We start from the raw sequence: 17,112 nt of genomic DNA on the forward strand, positions 1-17,112 counted from the left end.
TGTTCTGAATCCATCAATCAAATAAGTTACTCCACCTCCCAAAGAGAAGGGTGACAGCCTGGATAGATGCAGGATGAGTTACGTGAGAGGTGATTCTCTGACAAGTAAGGAACTAGCAGAAGTAGGAGAGAAGTGTTCCCACAGCCTGACAAACATTGACCAATGCAGTTAAACATTCCTTAGGGAATACAAAATTAAGTTTTCTACACACTGATTTCAGCCACAACGACACATGAAAAAATGCTCATCATCACTGGCCATCAGAGAAATGCAAATCAAAACCACAATGAGATACCATCTCACACCAGTTAGAATGGCGATCATTAAAAAGTCAGGAAACAACAGGTGCTGGAGAGGATGTGGAGAAACAGGAACACTTTTACACTGTTGGTGGGATTGTAAGCTAGTTCAACCATTATGGAAAACAGTATGGCAATTCCTCAAGGATCTAGAACTAGATGTACCATATGACCCAGCCATCCCATTACTGGGTATATACCCAAAGGATTATAAATCATGCTGCTATAAAGACACATGCACACGTATGTTTATTGCAGCACTATTCACAATAGCAAAGACTTGGAATCAACCCAAATGTCCATCAGTGACAGACTGGATTAAGAAAATGTGGCACATCTACACCATGGAATACTATGCAGCCATAAAAAAGGATGAGTTTGTGTCCTTTGTAGGGACATGGATGCAGCTGGAAACCATCATTCTTAGCAAACTATCACAAGAACAGAAAACCAAACACCGCATGTTCTCACTCATAGGTGGGAACTGAACAATGAGATCACTTGGACTTAGGAAGGGGAACATCACACACCGGGGCCTATCATGGGGAGGGGGGAGGGGGGAGGGATTGCACTGGGAGTTATACCTGATGTAAATGACGAGTTGATGGGTGCTGACGAGTTGATGGGTGTAGCACAGCAACATGGCACAAGTATACATATGTAACAAACCTGCACGTCATGCACATGTACCCTAGAACTTAAAGTATAATAATAATAAAAAATAAACAAACAAACAAAAAAAGAAATGTGGGGATTTTCATCCTGTGTTTGTGGTATATGTGCATCATTTGAGCCTATGGGTAGGAAGTTTCTGTACTCTTTGTTCCATCATGGATTTGTTGACTTCCTAAATGCTTATGGCTTGATTTTATCTTTATACCCTCAAAGTTAAGTGCTTAGCAAAGTTCTTAATACAATTTTTGACCCAGAAAATGGGAGATTGTCAGTTGAACGTGCTTCTGATGAGGTGATATATTGAGCATATGTCAACTGATAGAAAATAGGCATAGAAAATCACACAGATTACTACAGTTGGTCCCCACTTCCCTGGAGCTCAGTGTTTCCAGTTTCCTAAAAGAAGGGGTGTGTAAAAGAGTTATTGTATGTTTGAAATACAAATTTTAAGAAGTACAGCTTAACACTCAGCAAGTAGTAGATAGTAGTCTTTGTGAAAAAAAAAATAGTGTTGGAATAATCGAATATCCATATGCATGAAAAAAAAATGTTGACCCCTACCTCACACTATTCACAAAAATTAATAAAAATGGGCCACAGACCTCTAAATATAAGAAATAAAATTATAAAACTTGCAAAAAATATTTTTTTTAATTCTGGGACTTTGGACTAAGCAAAGATTTCTTAGGTAGAACATAAAAACTGACCATTAAAAAATCAATGAATTAAACTTTAACATTTAAAACCTTTGCTTTCAAAAAACAATATTAAAAGAATAAAAAGTTGGCTGGGCACAGTGGCTCATGCCTGTAATCCCAGCACTTTGGGAGGTCAAGACAGGAGGATTGCATTAGGCCAGAAGTTCAAGACTAGCCTAGCCAACATAGCAAGACCCTATCACTATATAAAATAAATAAATAAATTTTTTTTCCAGGCGTGGTGGCTCACACCTGTAATCCCAGCACTTTGGGAGGCTGAGTTGGGCAGATCACGAGGTCAGGAGATTGAGACCATCCTGGCTAACATGGTGAAACCCTGTCTCTACTAAAAATATGAAAATTAACTGGGCTTGGTGACACGCACCTGTAGTCCCAGTACTCGGGAGGCTGAGGCAGGAGAATCACTTGAACCAGGGAGGTGGAAGTTGTACTGAGCCGAGATTGTGCCACTGCATTCCAGCCTGGTGACAGAGTGAGACTCCATCTCAAAAAAAAAAAAAAAAACAAAAACTGCTGGACTGAGCACAGTGGCTCACGCCTGTAATCCTAGCACTTTGGGAAGCTGAGGCAGGTGAATCACAAGGTCAGGAGTTCAAGACCAGCCTGGCCAAGATGGTGAAACCCTGTGTCTACTAACAATGCAAAAAATAATTAGCAAGGTGTGGTGGCGGGCACCTGTAATCCCAGCTACTTGGGAGGCTGAGGCAGGAGAATCACTTGAACCCAGGGGGCAGAGGTTGCAGTCAGCTGAGATCACACCACTGCACTACAGCCTGGGCAACAGAGTGAGACTCAGTCTAAAAAAAAAAAAAAAAATTAAAAGGATCAAAAGTCAAGCTATACACTGGGGAAAAAATATTTTCAAAACATATATCTGATAAAGGACTTGTATCTTAAATATATAAAGAATTCTTACAACTCAAAAATAAGACAAACAGCTCATTCTTTCTTTTTTTTTTTTTTTTTGAGACAGGGTCTCACTCTGTTGCCCAGGTTGGAGTGCAGTGGTGCAATCTCAGCTCACTGCAACCTCTGCCTCCTGGGCTCAAGCAATTCTCCCACCTCAGCCTCCTAAGTAGCTGGAATTACAGGAACACACCACCATGCCAGGTTAGTTTTTCTGTTTTTCACAGAGATGGCATTTCGCCATGTTGCCCAGGCTGGGAACTCCTGGACTCAAGTGATCCGCCCACCTCAGCCTCCAAAGTGCTGGGGTTACAAGCACGAGGCACCACCCCTGTCATCCCCTCAATTTTTTTAAAAAAAATTAATGAATGTTTATATTTTAAATTATTTATTTATTTATTTTTGAGAAAAAGTCTTGTTCTGTCGCCCAGGCTGGAGAGTAGTGGTGCGATCTTGGCTCACTGCAACCTTCACCTCCCAGGTTTAAGCGATTCTGCCATCTCAGCCTCCCCAGTAGCTGGGATTACAGCACCTGCCACCGCGCCCAGCTAATTTTTGTATTTTTAGTAGAGACCAAGTTTCACCATGTTGGCCAGGCTGGTCTCGAACTCCTGACCTCAAGTGATGCACCCACCTTGGCCTCCCAAAGTGCTGGGATTACAGGCGTGAGCCACTGCGCCCCGCCTTATTTATTTATTTTGAGACACAGTCTCACTCTGCCTCCCAGGCTGGAGTGCAGTGGCACCATCTCTGCTCACTGCAACCTTCACCTCCCAGGTTCAAGTGATTATCATGCCTCAGCCTCCTGACCAGCTGGGATTACAGGTGTATACCACTACACCTAATTTTTGTATTTTTAGTGGAGATGGGGTTTTGCCATATTGGCCAGGCTGGTCTCAAACTCCTGACCTCAAGTGATCCACTCCTCTAGGCCTCCCAAAGTGCTGGGACCAAAGGCATGAGACACGGCACACAACCTCAAATTTTTTTAATGCCCAAAATATTCACCATATGAGTAGTAAATAAGTACATGAAAAGATTTTTCTCTTTTTTTTTTTTTTTGGAGATGGAGTCTCTCTCTGTCGCCCAGGCTGGAATGCAGTGGTGCGATCTCAGCTCACTGCAACCTCTGCCTCCCAGGTTCAAGCAATTCTCGTGCCTCAGCCTTCCAAGTAGCTGGGACTACAGGTGCGTGCCACCACGCCCAACCAATTTTTTGTATTTTTAGTAGATACGGAGTTTTCACTATGTTGGTCAAGATGGTCTCCATCTCTTGACCTCGTGATCCGCCCACCTCAGCCTCCCAAAGTGCTGGGATTACAGGTGTGAGCCACCGCACCCAGCAAGATTTTTCAATATCATTAGTCATTAGGTAAATGCTAAACCACAAGGAGATACTACTGAATACCCAGTAAAATGGTGACCATTCAATGGAGAAAGAAACATGCCCTGTTAACATATTCTCAATGTTTGCTTTCAAAGGTGTGTTGCTGTCACTCTTCCATTCACTGAAATAAATAGTTTATGATGCATTTAAAAATAAGTAAATAAATAAATAAGATGGTTAACATTTAAAAGCTGGCCAGGCGTGGTTGCTCATACCTGTAATTCCAGCACTTTGGGAGGCCGAGGTGGGTGGATTGCTTGAGGCTGGGAGTTGGAGACCAACCTGAGCAACATGGTGAAAACCCGTGTCTACTAAAAACACAAAAAATTAGCCAGGCGTGGTGGCATGCACCTGTAATCCCAGCTACTTGGAAGGCTGGGGCAGAAGAATCACTTGAACCCAGGAGGTGGATGTTGCAGTGAGCCGAGATCATGCCACTGCAAGTTTAACAAGTGAAAGAGAGAAAGAAAGCTCTCTGCCACAAAAAGGTGTCCCAAAAAAGGCTTGCCATTTCCCAGTTGAATACAGAGACTTTTATAAGAAACCAGTGAGGGCTGGGTGTCTCATTTGCATAAGGAGCAAATTTCTGGTCACTCCACCCAGTCCTCCTAGTGCGCATGCAGGCCCTTAGCTTGAGTTACTCCATATTGCCTTTGTTTCCCTTACTGCGCATGTGTCAAAGGATGGAATTTTCCATTACAGATATGTCTGGGCAAGTCTCCTGTGTAGACTTTCTTACCTATGCGGCTGTGGGCATATCTTAGGCAAGGCCCCCTCCTTATCAGTGCTTGCAGGCTGTTCTTTTGTTGGAAAGACATTAGTGGAGGATCTACCCTAACTGACTGCCTTACTGCTTTCTTCCTTCCTCACTCAGTTTGGCAATTTATTATAAAATTAAACCCAGACTTACCATGTGACCCAACGATCCTACTCTAAATGTTTACCCAAGAAGAATGAAAACCTGCCCAAATAAGTATTTGCACATAAATGTTCATGAAAGTTTTATTTATGATAGCTCAAATCTAGAAACAACCCAAATATCTATCAATTGACGAATGGACAAACTGGAATGTCCATACTCAGCAACAAAAAGGAAGAAATGACTGACACATGAAACAATATGGATGAATCCCAAAAGCAATATGGAAAGTGAATGAAACCAGACACAAAAGACTTCATGATATATGATTCCATTTATACGAAAAATTAGAGGAGACAAAACTATTGTAACAGAAAGCAGGTCACTGATTGCCAGAGGTAGGAAGTGGCAGGAGGGATTGACTACAAACGATCATGAGTAAACTTTCTGGGGTGATAGAAATGTTCTGTATCATGACTGTTGCAGTGGTGACACTATTGTATGTATATTAAGGCTGTGCAGATAAAATTAGTGAATTGTATATGTTAACTCTACTTCAATAAAGTGGATTTTTAAAAGTAGAGTGACTTACTACTTAACATGTAGTAGATTCTCAAATGTTGGTCAAGCTTGTTTTCTTTCCTTGTACCTATTCTTGTTCTGTAGCACAAATACCTGTGATACTACACTTAGGAGAGCACCAGAAATTGCACTCATGTTTGCTTATGGGCAGTTACTTTTTCCAGGATATATATTCTTAAAAACTGACTTGTAGGAGAGGACAAGATACAACTATAAAAATAATCCTATTTCAAATTCAGTGGAAAATCTAAAAACACAGTTTTCAAAGCATATGTTGAATATTAGAATTATATTAATGATTTATAACTCAAAAGTAAGGTGATATCACTCATCCTTTGAGATTTAAATAAACTTGACTTCCAAAATCATGTGGGGATTCTAACGCTCCTCATCAAACAATTAGGGGGAAAAATCTTATCAACATCCTTTGGCAAACCCACCTCCAAAATCATCTCCCCACAGTGACCTCCCCACAGATCCCAATCCTCTGCTGTTCTGTCTGACCCCTCCCTTCTCTGACCTCTGTGAGGAACTCAAGTTCCTGTTTCTTCATCTTTCTTTTTAAATGTAAACTAGTTATGTACACATGTTTATTGTCTCCTTTAGAGGTATCATGACAGCCTCCCATTCCTTGGAAAAACAGTTTATCAAGGTTATCTTTTCTCCTTGGAGGCTGAGTAAGAGTATGAGCTTTCAACCCAGATTAGTTAGGCTCATTGAGCACTTCCTCTACTTATTCGCTATGGAACCTGGGGCAAGTTCCTTCTCTGGGCCACAGTTTCTCTATTTGTTAAATGAGAATGCTAACAGATCCAAGCTCATAGCCTGAACAATTGGCAACTGGTCACATGTGGCACTTACAATAAGTACTTGATGTAGTTAATGTGCGGTAAATGTGAGCCATCATTATTATAATTATATATGTTATGCAATTTATTCTTAAGTAAAAACAATTGGAAAAACTAGAAATTAAGCTCAGAGTTTCTCAAAACTGAAATAAAATATGGGTCAGTTCTCTCTGTCCTATATCATACACTTACAGAAACAGATTAGCTGGAAAAACAAACACAATTGACACTTGCCTTGTCCCTTCTGGTTCTCTCAAGGGCCTGCGATTAGGTCTCAAAAGAAAGAAACAGCTTTGAAAACAAGCATGAACAAGACAGTGCTAGCAGTTGATATTCATTTGGGAAATTTGAAAAGTATCATACACTTACAGAAACAGATTAGCTGGAACAACAAACATAATTGACACTTGCCTTGTCCCTTCTGGTTTTCTCCAGGGCCTGCTGATTAGGTCTCAAAAGAAAGAAACAGTTTTAAAAACAAGCATGAACAAGACAGTGCTAGCAATAGATATTCATTTTGGAAATTTGGAAAGCTGAGGTGGAAAAGAAATGAATTCACACAGAAAGAATGTATTTGAATCTCTTCTTGCCTGAGGACAAAGAGAGAAACTCATTACAGTCTTTGTATTATTTATCATGGGTGGATTCTCCTAAAGTAAAAGGAATCAAAATGTGGGATTTGGTGACCTGAAAATATGTCATGGGCTTTACCTGAAATGAATCATTTTTCCCAGAAAATAACAAGATTTTTGTTGTTGTTGTTGTTGTTGAAGTTATTTGAAACACATGACATATTTTCAAGTTGAAATTCAGTGCTTTGTTTGTGTTTGAGTATAAAGAATCTCAAAGAGGAAGCTCAGTAGCCAAAACATATCTTTAACATGCTTAAATTGGTCACCAAATCCTACATTTTAATTCCTTTTTCTTTTAAATTTAAAAAAGAGAGCTTTATTTCTCATAATGGATTGCAGTTTTCAGGGTGGCTGTTCTGACAGGCTGGGAGGTGTAGCCTCCAGCCAAAAGCTGGAAACAGGCACTTTCTTAAATTTTAAGTCTATATTCACTCACCACCCAGAAATCTATCCAAAGTCATACAGGAAATCAAAATCCAACTTTATCAATACAAATCAGTCCTAATTTGATCTCTAGGAGTTATCGAGAAAATGTGAACAAGATAATCAACAATGAATTTAAGACTTTCTTAAAGTGAAAAGTTTCCGACACAGAGAAATGTTCTGTTTGACTACAAACAGAGAAATGTTTGTAGTATTTATTGCTTAATTGACCAATATGGTTTGGCTGTGTCCCCACCTAAACCTCATCTCGAATTGTAATCAGAATCATGAGGCCCACATGTTGACGGAGGGACTTGGTGGGAGGTGACTGGATCAAGCGGGCACTTTTCCCCATGCTATTCTCACGATAGTGAGTGAGTTCTTACGAGGTCTGATGGTTTTATAAGTGGTGGTTTCCCCTCCTCTTCCTCTCTCCTGCCACCTTGTAAAGACGGTGCCTGCTTTCCATTCCTCCATGATTGTAAGTTTCCTGAGGCCTCCCCAGCCCTGAAGAATTGTGAGTCAATTAAACCTTCTTTGTTTATAAATTACCCAGTCTTGGGTGGTATCTTTATAGCAGTGTGAAAATGGACTAATATAATCATAAACCAACATTTGGTTTTAATCTTGAGATTAATTATTTTTGCTCAGTTTTTCTGGATTATAGTGTCCAATAAATAGTGAAAACATTCATTTTCAAGGTTATTTGATTTTTTTTCATTTTTTTGGATGAATTGAGTTCAGAATTTTGGATTTTCTGAACTATTTTTAGGAACTCAGAAACAAAAAGAATAAAGTAGGAAGCGTTTCAGCTGCACAAATGTATAAAAATGAAATGAAGAACAGCTGAGTCTAAAACCCCTCAGGAAATAAGATAGCAGGGTTTCAAAGAATTCACATATAAAAATGTATCATCAAATACAAGGTTCTTAAAATGAATGTGATCTCAGAAGTCTTGGTGGGTTAAAAAAATATATATCTCAAGATGGATTTCAGTTAAGATATCAACCCTGTCATATTTCACATAAGACCTGCTTTTGTAGTAAATTGTTAGTCTCATTCATTCAATAGATATTTATTCAATGTCTGCTATAAGTCTGACTCACTGTTGAGGCATATTTGTTTATCCAAAGAATATCTATTGATTGCCTACTATGTTTTAGGCACTGTTATAGGAGCGATGGACATAGTGAACAAAATGGCAAAGCCCAAGCCTTTGTGGATCTTACATTCTAGTCAAGGTAGAGAAATCAAAAATAAACAAAAAGTTATAAATATGTCAAGGACGTAAATGCTCTGAGGGAAAATCGATCAGACTGTGCCAGTGCTGGGCCTGTTTGCCTGAAATTCATTCCTTGCCCTTCCAGGGCTGGGAACAGGGTGGTGGGTGCTGGCCCCTGAGGTAGAGTGCAAGCCTCAGCATCAGTTCCTTCATCCAGAAGGAAGCTGAAGGGAGACAGGAGGACAGGAGGAGGGAGGCACCAGGGCAGGAGGAAGGGAGATGCTAGATGTAGCTCTGTCTCACTCTCTTGGCAGCATCTGCAGTGGGGCTGTGTCTCTTCAGTGCTACCGCTTCCACCACAACCACTGTGGCCAGGTGATATGGATGCCTTTGTCCTTCCCTCCTAGGGGATTGTAGGCATGAGCCACTCTGCCTGGTTCTAGAAAGATTTAAGCAGAAACAATATTATTTGACTTGTATTTCAGAAAAATCACTCTGCTCTGAGGACAGTAAACCATAGGAGCAAAAAAGTAGGAACTGGAGATCTGTTAGGAGGCTACTGTAACAATCCAGACAGCAGATGACGGTGGTAGCAAGTAAGAAATAGTCTGAGGTTATATTTTGAAGGTAGAGATGACAAGATTTACTAACAGATTGTATGTGTGATGTGATATCAAGAGAAGAGTCAGATATAACCCAACTTTTTTTTCTGAACAAGTAGAAGAATGGAACGTCCGTTCACTGCAGTGATAAAGCATAGGGAAGGAACAACTTTGAAAAGGAATTCAAGATATCCAATAGGCAGCTGCATAGATAAGTCTAAAGTATACAGAAGAGTCTAAACATAGCGATATAAATTTGGGAGTTGTCATTATGTAGAAATACAGGATTGAATTAGGTCATTTAGGTGGTGACCCAGATAGAGACAAGAAAATTGAGAACTGACTCCCAATCATTAATTAACAGATTAAAGATCAATTTTGTTGTACATTTTCCTAATCCCCACAGCAACTCCGTTTATGCATATGGGCATATTCTTCCTGTTGGGTGTTCATTCTCCATGCTATGTGTCACTGAGCTCACTATTTCACTCTGCATGACTTACCAGGACTCTTAATCCTTCTAGTGGATTTTCCAAACCAGAGCATGCGCATATCTTGCAGGATGAGGGATAGAGGGGTGGGAAGGAATTAGCCCCTAACTTTTCATATGTTAAATAAGTAGAGGCCAGGCACAGCAACTCATGCCTGCAATCCCAGCACTTTGGTAGGCCAAGGCGGGTGGGTCACATGAGGCCAGGAGTTTGAGACCAGCCTGGCCAACATGGTGAAACCCTGTCTCTACCAAAAATACAAAAAAATAGCTGGGCATGGTGGTGGGCGCCTGTAATCCCAGCTACTTGGAAGGCTGAGGCATGAGAATTGCTTGAACCCGGGAGGTAGAGGTTGCAGTGAGCCGAGATGGTGCCATTGCACTCCAGCCTAGGTGACAGAGCAAGACCCTGTCTCAATAAAAAAATTTTTTAAAAAGTAGAACATTCAAAAGCATATGAAATCATTCATGACATTAATGTAGGTCATGGTTGTATTTAGAAAATATACAAAAAGATCATACATTTTTTGTTAATGTAGAAATATTTACAAAATGAGCAAACTTTGATCCTGCCATCTTGAGAAAGATCTGTTGTATATAATGTAGGAGAATGCTGCCTTACCTTCTTCTAAATGGTCTTTGAGCTGAGTTTCTTGGGGGCCTTGTGGGCTACTGAGACTTTATTTTAATAGGTATTATAAACATTACTGACATTTTTTCTTTTTTCTGTAAGAATAGGACTTGTTTTAAGAAACAACAAAAAGAATCGATTCAAAACTTTTATATTAGAGAAAGTATTTCTTCCAAAAACTCACTTGACCATTTTCCACCTCACTCATTGTATTCAAATTAGGAAAACATCCTACTTTGCAGACTTCACCCCGGTGACAAGAACAACGTATTTCAGAGTGACATGCCTCCTCTGTGACAAACACTCAAGTGAAAAATGAGTTTGTTTATTGTTAAGTCCTTCTCTTTACCGTGAAAGACAGTTTATCTTCAAGTTAGTTCTATAATCATCATAATAATAACTATTTACTAAACACAGCATGCTATAGTTACTTTGTGCTATCTCATTTATGCTAATGACAATTGTATAAGGGGTGGGCATTGTTGCCATTTAACAAATGGAGAAATGATGCTTACAGATTATTTGTTGCCCAAGGTCACACGATAAATGTTATAATTCAAATTCTGTCTTATATTTTTATATTTTCATCTTCTCATGGAATGTGAAAGTTTTGATACTCTATCATGCCCCATACTCACCACCAACACTCAAAATTAAACAAAACAAAAAGGCTTTCTACACATTTGTCTGCTCACCTATAAGAACCTGATTCTCCTGTTCACCCCCAAACTTGCAGCAGCACCCAGCAGGCTCAATTGCAATGTGTTTCCTGGTTCTTCTGCAACATGTTTTACCAAAGTTCTAATTTCATGGTTACTGTGGTTTATTTTCTCAATAAAGAAAGAAGAAGGAACACAGTTTATTCCCCATTAAGCAATCCAACAACACACCAAATGACACCCAATGATAACACAGGTTATGCTGGACCTCATGCTGCCTGCATCAGTTCGTGAAGGCAGTCCTACAGAATGCAGCTGTCAGAGACTCTGGGGAACTCTCCACCCTCTTGGCCTGGGATTCCCTTATTTCACAGTAATAAAAATGACTAAAAATGTTGGCTTGCTAGTTATTTTGCATAGAGTTACGTAAGTAAAGAATGCCAAAAGTGACAATTTAAAGTTTCTATTTCACTGGCTGGGTGCAGTGGCTCATGCCTGTAATCCCAGCACTTAGGGAGGCCGAGGCAGGCGGATCACTTGAGGCCAGAGTTTGAAACCAGCCTGGTCCACATGGCAAAATGCCATTTCTAATATAAATACAAAACTTAGTCTGGTATGGTGGCACGTGTCTGTGGTCTCAGCTACTTGGGAGGCTGAGGCATGAGAATCCCTTGAACTCGGGAGGCAGAGGCTACAGTGAGCCAAGATTACACCATTATACTCCAGCCTAGGTGATTCCACCTCAAAATGAAGCGAGACTCCATCTCAAAAATGAAAATTTTTTTTAAAAAAAGTTCCTATTTCACTAATTGTTTTCAGATCCATGAACTTATTTGGTTCTCAAGATAATCCTTCAAGATAAGAAAAAAAATACCAGGGGTGATAAATTCATTTTATTCATTTATAGAAAAGAAAACTAAGATATACAATTAGCTGAGGAAAAAGATGCGATTCATATTTAGATACCCTGGCTACTGGTCCTGTATTCTTTTCTACATAACAGTCTTTGCCTTTTCAACTTATATTTTTATTGTTGAAGATTATGTGTTTTCATCCTTATGACCCCCTTCTTAAATGATGGGAGCAAGTCTTCAGCATCTTGATATTCGGTAAAGTAATACCAACAAGGACTAAAAGAATATATGTGAGATTGAGACAAAAAAAATCTCACCGTCATACTTCCATGATCTTGTTCAAGCTTTCATGTCCCCTGCATTTATTCCATGAGACCCAAGCCTAAAGCACCAGTGGTAATTTGGAGAATATTAAAATCCAACTTATTGTCTTGCACAATCCAAAGAAGAGGAACATTGAGTAAATTTAAAATTTCACAAAGATGTAACAGCCAGTCACTCCAAAGAATATAGGACACTGGAAGCAGGTCTTCATGGGAGCAGACGTTCACACAATTATAGAGCTGCAGCTTCCTCAGGATATCATATATACACAGTCAGTTTGATGAGCCTGAATGCCCAACACAGTTGCCTTTCAGTGTCCTATGGTGGCTGCAGCCCAGTGCTGACTGGCACACAGCAGGCTGGGCCAGTTCTGAAGCTCGCCTGGAGGGACTGCCTTCCTCTCCCCCAAGCTGGGCCTTTCTCCTACTGGCTAACCTGGTCCCCAACATTTAGGCAGAGCCCTTGATTGCAGGTGTTGACCCAGGGCTGGGTTGGACTTGAATTTGGACTGCTGGGCCCTCCTTTTCTTATTCCATATTTCAGTGCTTCATGGCTTTCTCATCACTCTGGTAGTAACTTCCTCTTAGCTCTTTCTTGCATTCCCCTGAGGGAATTGAAAGGATCACCGACCGATGATATAGTTTGGATATTTGTCCCCACCCAAATCTCATGTTGAATTGTAATCCCCAGGGCTTGAGGTGGGGCCTCGTGGGAAGTGTTTGGATCATGGGGGCGGATCCTCATAGTTCGATGTTGTCTTCATGACAATGAGTTAGTGCAAGATCTGGTTGTTTAAAAGTGTGTGGCACCTCCCCCAGCCACCCTCCTCCCACTCTCTCTCTCTTGCTCCTGCTCTGGCCATGTGACGTCCCTGCTCCCCCTTCACCTTCTGCCATGCTTGTAAGCTTCCTGAGGCCTCCCTAGAAACTGAGCAGATGCCAGCACTATGTTTCTTGTAAAGCCTGCAGAACCGTGAGCCAATTAAACCTCATTTCTTTATAAAAAGTACCCTGTCTCACGTATCTTTGTGGCAATGCAAAAACAGCCTAATATAACTGATATTGACGTTGCAACACTGGCTTGATTCCTCCCAGCTTTCTTCTACTGCTGGAACTCTGAAACCTACCCCTCTTTGGAGGAAGATGTGATAACTGAGCTATTCTAGTGGAACTCCAGCGAATCTACAAAGAATAATCATTCATATCTTTTAATGTCTATGTGGAAGGGACCATCTTTTCTCCTGGAAAACATAAAATGTATTTAACAATGTCTTCCTTAGAGCAATAATTCTCTATTCTGGATGCAAAGTTAGAATCACACGGGAGGTTTTTTAAATGACCAATAACTGGGCTCCTCCACCCTAGACCAATGAAACCTGAATCTCAGAAGGGTGGGGCCTGAGATTCTGCATTTCTAACAAGTTCCCAGGGGGTGTTGCTTCATAGACTTTCTTTAAGTAGCAAAAACTTTCTAGAATGCTAGTTCACATATGTCAGCATGTATCAAAATTACCTGGAGGTCTTGGGCCCCACCCCTAGATTTTCTGATTCAGTCGGTCTTCGGCAGGCCTGAGAATCTGCACTTCTAAGAAGTTCCCAGGTTATATTGATGTTGCCCATTTTGAAAACCACTATAGTTCACACTCTCCCTGCCCCATCCCTACCCTAGCATTTTTGTCCTTCTAGCAACACTGTGGCTACAAGGGTGAAGACCTGAGAGCATAGAGAGCAGGACCAAGGCAGACAGGTGGAGAGCCCCTAATCCTTTGAGTGTTCTTGGGTCTGATTCCCTAAATTTAACTTCAGGATTTGGTGAAGGCCACCAGCTATGACCCACACAGTCTCCTCTATCTAAAAGTCCCCATTGTGTGCCACATGTTTATCAAACAGAAGCCAACCTCACATTCACTCAAGCTTCCTCAGAAGCAGTCACTCAGTTCCTAAAGAAAACAGTCCCCTCCCTTGGCTGGGCCAAGGGTTTGGAACACTGGAATGAGAGGTTACAGCCAGTTGTGAAACATCTTTCCCAGAAAAGACCAACACCCACCTGGCATCTGAGGCTTTAGGAATCTGTTTGAAGCATATGGACTTTCATTAAATAAATTTTGGAAACTACTTGGAAAGAGAATTTGCTCACAAGAATCATCTAAGGACAGAAACAGCATTTTTCTTTTTTTTTCTTTCTTTTCTTTTCTTTTTTTTTTTTTTTTTTTTTTTTTGAGACTGAGTTGCACCCTGTTGCCCAGGCTGGAGTCCAGTGACACGATCTCAGCTCACTGCAACCTCCACCTCCCAGGTTCAAGCAATCCTTCTGCCTCAACCTCCTGAGTAGCTGGGATTACAGGCACGTGCCACCATGCCCTGCTAATTTTTGTATTTTTAGTAGAGACGGGGTTTCACCATGTAGGTCAGGGTGGTCTTGAATCATGATGCCTGACATGACTATGTAGCTGGTCAGGGGAATGGGAAGTACCTGTTTGTAAGATAATTCCTTATTTATTCTTCTTGCCCAAGGAAAGCTGCCATTAATTACTTCTCTGTTTTCATCCTTGGGCTCTGAGTGAAAGGAGGAGAGGAAAAAATAAATGTAATTCCACTGTTTATGAAAAACCCAGAGAAGAAAAGAGTAGCAAGCCAACTGCCAGCTCTACCTGGGCTTAGCTTGGAGTGGGCAGTTACAAAAGAGGGTGAGTCTATCCAGGAAAGTTTAAAAGAAAAAAAAAAATTTCTAGAGCTTGATAGCCACAAGTCAGTTTCCACAAATCTCCACAGGGTTATTAGATGAAAACATCAGGTTTGGTCAGTGAGAAAATATTCAAACCAATGATCAGAAAGAAATACAAACAGATCCCAGAACCAGACATTCTGTGATTACTTCCTCTTAAACACAGACCTAGATTAGCTCTCTCTTAATCTCTCATAAAATTAATCCTTAGCTGAGTGGACCCAGAAAGCCAAGTATAGTCTTCATAATTTTATGTATTTAAATCTTTGAATCTTTAGCATGATTTAAAATTCTCTGTGCACGACATAGTGAAAACCTTCATGAGCTGAAAAGGTGCTCTTTCATCCATCCTATGGGGTCTGACTATTGTTTAATGAAGGAAAAACCACAAACCTATACAATCCATTTTAATGTTTTGCTAGTTTTAATGTGCATATGAATCACTGGGAATCTCAGTAAAATGCAGATTCTAATTCAAAATGGCCTTGAGTAGGACCTAAGATTCTGCATTTCCAATAAGCTCCCAGGTGAGCCCATGCTTGAGGTTCTCAAACAACACCTTGAGTAAAAAGGATCTGTTCCACCTAAACTGGTGTTTTAGATTACAACCCTTAAAGTGACAAGATAAAACACAAGAGAATTTTTTGTAACCTTTTTTTTCTTTTTACATAAGTCACAAACCCAGGAATCACAATGGAAAAATAGACAAATTTGACCAAATGAAAACTTAAATTTCTACATGTCAGGAAATACTATAGGAATTAAAGGACAAGATGGCAGATAGAAGGCAGGACTAGCTTGCAGCTCCCACTGGGACAGACAGAGCAGCATGTGGAAACTTATATCGTGAACTTTTGCTCCAAGAACTACAGCGGGAACATACTAAGAAAGCCGAGAGAATCCACAGACGTTTTGAAGGGACTGGATCACCACTGCAGGCTCCCTGAGATGCCAAAAAACTATGAGTCCGCTTGCTTTTTCAGCAAGGAGGCTTGTGTTCTGGGGCAAGTTCTCAGCCCTGGTCACCGGCTGCCTGGAAATAGACTCAGTGCTGCTGTGGGGCATGGTGGGAGTGAGATTGGTCTTTAGGACTTCCAGCTGCATGGGAGTGGGGTGAGGTCTGTGACTGCCAGCTTTCCCCCACTTCCCAGATGACCTGTATGACTCAGCAGATGCAGCCATAATCTCCTTGGGAACATAACTTCATTGCCTAGGGACCACACCCCCAACCTCCATAGCAGCTGCAGCAAGCCCTGCCCGAGGAGAGCCTAAGTTCGGATGCATCTTACCCTGCCCCCACCTGGTGGTCTTTCTCTACCTTCCCTGGTAGCTGAAGACAAAGGCCATAATCTCTTGGGAACTCTAGGGTCCTGCCCACCAACTGAGAAACCTGAATACTTAACTAAGTGTCCCTAGGGCAAGTTTGCATCCTCCCTATAGTACTGCAACTGATGCACTCTTGAAAGCACCACCTCCTGACTGGAGGCCAACCAATACAAAACTAGCACACTAAACAAAAATAGAACCAAGGACCCTCCCAGAGTCCACTTCACTCCCTTGCTACCTCTACTGGAGCAGGTGCTGGTATCCAGGGCTGAAAGGCCTGAAGACAGTTCATATCACTGGACTCTTTGCAGACACTCCACAGCACCAGCCCAGAGCCTTGTAGCTCTGCTGGATCACTAGACCCAGAAGACCGCAAACAATCACTACAGTTCAGCTCTCAAGAAGCCTTATTCCCAGGGGAAGGGGAAGAACACCATATCAAAGGAGCACTCCATGGGACAGAAGAATCTGAACAGTAACCCTTGAGTCCCAGATCTTTTATCTCACATAGTCTACCCAAATGAGAATAGACTAGAAAAACAATTCTGGTAATATGACAAAACAAGGTTCTTTAACACCCCCAAAAGATCACACCAGCTCAGCAGCAATGGATCCAAATCAAGATGAAATCTCTGAATTGCCAGAAAAAGAATTCAGAAGGTCAATTATTAAGCTAATCAAGGAGGCACCAGAGAAAAGTGAAGTTCAACTTAAAGAAATCAAAAACATTACACAGGATATGAAAGAAAAAATCTTCAGTGAAATAGATAGCATAAATAAAAAACAATCACAACTTCTGGAAATCAAGGACAAGCTTAGAGAAATGTAAGATGTATTGGAATGTCTCAGCAACAGAATCTAACAAGCTGAAGAAAGAACTTCAGAGCTCAAAGACAAGGCCTTTGAATTAACCCAATGCTTCAAAGACAGATTTAAAATAATTTTAAAAA

The 17,112-nt window shown here is 40.9% G+C and overlaps 1 protein-coding gene across 7 annotated transcripts in view; it reads right to left on the reverse strand.

Annotated features, from left to right (window-relative positions):
• The window catches only part of LOC103877852 (endogenous retrovirus group K member 7 Env polyprotein-like), a 337,491-nt gene that overhangs the window by 99,417 nt on the left and 220,962 nt on the right, over positions 1–17,112 (reverse strand). The gene's annotated exons all lie outside the window — the stretch shown is intronic.

The sequence above is a fragment of the Papio anubis genome, chromosome 12 (genome assembly GCF_008728515.1).
Source record: "Papio anubis isolate 15944 chromosome 12, Panubis1.0, whole genome shotgun sequence".
Classification (NCBI taxonomy): domain Eukaryota; kingdom Metazoa; phylum Chordata; class Mammalia; order Primates; family Cercopithecidae; genus Papio; species Papio anubis.